Source organism: Halichoerus grypus, unplaced genomic scaffold (genome assembly GCF_964656455.1).
Source record: "Halichoerus grypus unplaced genomic scaffold, mHalGry1.hap1.1 HAP1_SCAFFOLD_169, whole genome shotgun sequence".
In the NCBI taxonomy this organism is placed as follows: Eukaryota; Metazoa; Chordata; class Mammalia; order Carnivora; family Phocidae; genus Halichoerus; species Halichoerus grypus.
This window is the reverse complement of record NW_027555096.1, coordinates 38,616-42,393: the sequence shown is the minus strand read 5'-3', so window position 1 is coordinate 42,393 and position 3,778 is coordinate 38,616. Positions and strand designations below refer to the sequence as shown.

General features: G+C 40.2%; 1 pseudogene; it reads left to right on the top strand.

The window, feature by feature from the left end:
* Positions 1–1,103: 1,103 nt before the first annotated feature.
* On the top strand, positions 1,104–1,888 carry LOC118544862 (kallikrein-7 pseudogene; annotated as a pseudogene).
* The last annotated feature ends 1,890 nt before the right edge of the window (positions 1,889–3,778 follow it).

Genomic DNA, 3,778 nt, shown 5'->3' with positions numbered 1-3,778 from the left:
ATAATGATAAAGGGGTCAACTCATCAAGAGGACATAAAAATCCTGAACATTTCTGCATCTAACAGAGGCTCAACATACAAGAAGCAAAAAACTAATGGAGCTACAAGAAGAACTAGTAAAATCCACAATTATATTTGGAGATTTCAACAGTCCTCTCCCAGTAATAGAACAATAGAAAGAAAGTCAGCAGTGAGGTAGAAGAACTGAGCAAGGCCATCAGTCACATGAAACGTATCGGCACTTATAGAATACTTCATCTACAGAAAGCAGAACACATATTATATTTAAGAGTATGTGGAATATTCACCAAATTAAATCATATCTTGGTTCACAAAACAAGCCTTACCAGACTTAAAAGAATGGAAAGTCCCCCCCAACCCGCAAAAAAGTATGTTCTCAGACTATGTTGAAATTAATAACAGAAAAATCTGCTAACACTTGGAATTAAACAGCACACCACTAAGTAACCTGTGGGTCAGTAAGAAAGTCTCATTGGAAATTAGAAGCTAGTTTGAACTGAGCAATAATAAAAATACAATATATCAAAATTTGTGTGATGCAGCTAAGGCAGTGCTTACAGAGAAATTTGTAGGATTAAATGCTTATGTTAGGAAAGAAGAAAGGACTCAAGTTAGTAACCTAAGATTCACTCCTAGGGAAGGAGAAAAAGAGGAACGAAGTGAAGTCAAATCAAGCAGAAAGAAGAAAATAAGATAAAAGCCAAAATTGTTCATTTGGGGTAGGGGATGAGGCTGGCTGGACAGCTGGCTCCTGCTTCTGAGGGGAGAGGGGTGGCTGGAATCCTGGTTGTGAGAGATGAGGGACTGGAGGTCTGGAATTTGGGGTCTGTTGAGGAAAAAAGACCTGAAGATCTAGACCTGCGGATGAGGAGGGATGGGACAGATTGCTGAGATTCCTGAGTCCCCAGGGGGAAGGGAGGTCTGGAGGCCTGGTTTCCTGGGTCTGAGTGGGGGAAGAACTGGGGATTTGGACTTCTAGGTCTGATGTAGGAAGAGCTGGACTTGGACTCCTGCTCCCTGAACTCTTTGTCCTTCCCAGCCCCAGCAAAACAGACCCTTGCTTTGCCTGGCAGCCCCCGGAGAGGCTGAGAGAGGCCACCATGGCAGGATCCCTTCTCTTGCCCCTGCAGATCCTACTACTGACCTTAGTCCTGGGATCTGCTGGCCAAGAAGGTGACAAGAGTGGGGAGAAGATTATTGATGGGGTCCCATGTACAAGAGGCTCCTAATCCTGGCAGGTGGCTCTGTTCAGAGGCAATCAGCTCCACTATGGAGGTGTGCTGCTCAGTGAACAGTGGGTGCTCACTGCTGCCCACTGCATGATGAGTGAATACAACGTGCACGTGGGCAGTGATCAGCTGGGTGATTATAGAGCTCAGAAGATCTGGGCCACAAGGTCATTCCACCACCCCGGCTACTCCACTCAGACCCACGTTAATGACCTCATGCTTGTGAAGCTAAGTAGACGAGCCAGGCCATCATCGAGTGTGAGGAAAGTCAACCTGCCCTCCCGCTGTGAACCCCCTGGGACCACATGCACCATTTCTGGCTGGGGCACCACCACCAGCCCTGATGTGACCTTTCCATCAGAGCTCATGTGCACGGATGTCAAGCTCATCTCCTCCCAGGATTGCAAGAAGGTTTACAAGGACCTACTGGGAAAATCAATGCTATGTGCTGGCATCCCCAATTCCAAGACCAATGCCTGCAACAGTGACTCAGGGAGACCACTGATGTGCAAAGGTACCCTGCAACGCCTGGTGTCCTGGGGAACTTTCCCTTATGGCCAACCCAATGACCCAGGTGTCTATACCCAAGTCTGCAAGTACATCAAATGGATAAATGAGACCATGAGAAAGCATCGCTAATCTCTGGATACCTCCCATCTCTCCATCCATACGTCCTCAACAAGAAATTCAAAGAAATAAGGACGTGATGAACTGTAGTCATATTTGACCTTGACCTTTCCTCAAAGAGGTATTAAAACCTCAACAATACGCCACATGTGTAAACCAATCAAGTTAGCAAAGACCTAAAACCAGCATGAAACACAAAAACCTCAGTGCTGGTAAAGACACAGTGAGACCAGCACTCTCAACCAGTGGAATTGTAAATAGTGCCATTTTTATGGAAGGCAGTTTGGCATGGTGGATTGAGACCCTTATTTACCGGGTCGTTGACCCTGTGATTCTAGTTGAGGAAGATACTACACCCCCACAAAAAAAAAAAAAAAAAAAAAAAAAAAAATCCAAAGTGTGGAGCAAGGTTTGAAATCATCACAACATTATTTATCATAGCAAAACAGTGGAAACACTGAACATGTCCCAGATTAGTGGATTGTTTATGTAAACAATAGGCCTGTTTGGGACAGGGGTATTACGCTGCTGTTAAGGATAATAACTTTGCAGAATTGTTAGTGTTATGCAAGAATGTTTGTGTTATATGATAGAACAAGAAAAAAGAAAGATACAAACGTGTGTGTGACTCTAGCCGTGTAAAATGAAATGTTTACAGAATAAAACCTGAAAAGAAAAAAAAAAAAGATAAAAGCCAAAATCAATATGACTTGAGACCAAAAAACAATAGAAAAAATCAATGAAACAAACGAAAAAACTTGTATTTAACTTGGAAAAGATTAGTAAATTGGTAAACCTCTGGCAAGCCTGACAAACACAAAAGGTGTGAAAATATAAATATCAATATGAAGAATGAAAAAGGAGATGTTGTTATAAACTTGGAAACATTAAAACAAAATATTGCAAACAACCTTATGATGAAAACTGGAAAATTTGGGTAAAGATGGACTAATTCCTCAAGGAACAGAAACTACTAAAATGCCCCAAAGATCAAGGAGATAACATGAATATTCCTATAACTGTTAAATAAATTGATTTTGTAGACAAATACATTCTGAAAAGGAAATCTCTGGGTACTCATGATTTCATTGGGAGATCCTTCCAAACAGTTAAAGAAATAATACCTACTGTACACAAACTTGTGCAGAAAATTGAAGAGGAAGGAATACTTCAAAACTCTACAACTTATTTTAAGAGGCTGAAACTACCCTGATACTAAGATCAGATAAAGACATTACCAAAAACGAAATCTGCTGTCAAATACCCTTAAAGAACATAGATGCAAAAAAAAAAAAAAAAAAAAAAAAATGTCAAAAAATGTTAGGGGATCATATCCAGCACAGTATTATAAGGAATGATACACCACGACCAAGGGAAATATAGGCGATTTCAGTATTTGGAAATTAATCAATGTAATCCACCATATTAACAGATTAAAGAAAAAAAAAAGCACATGAGTATCACAGTAGATGCGGGAAAAACATTTGACAAAGTGCAACATGCATTCATGATTAAAACACTCGTCAAAGTAGGAATTGAAGGGTACTTCCTCAAACAGATAAAACACATTTACAAAAAAACCTACAGCTAACATTACACTCAACATTAAATTACTGAATTACTGAATGCATTGTCCCTGAGATCAGGAACAAGGTAAAGAAGTTCCTAACATCGCACTAATAATCTGAGCAAATGGAATAAGGCAAGACAAAGAAATAAAAATGCATACAGTTTGGAAAGGAAGAAGTAAAATGATTCTCACTCACAGTCAACATGATCGTCTACATAGAGAAGAAAAATAATCTACAAAAGAACTTCTAAAACCAATAAGGGAGTTTAACAAGGTGGCAGGATACAAGGTTAACACACCAAAATCAAACTTATTTCTATACCCTAGAAATG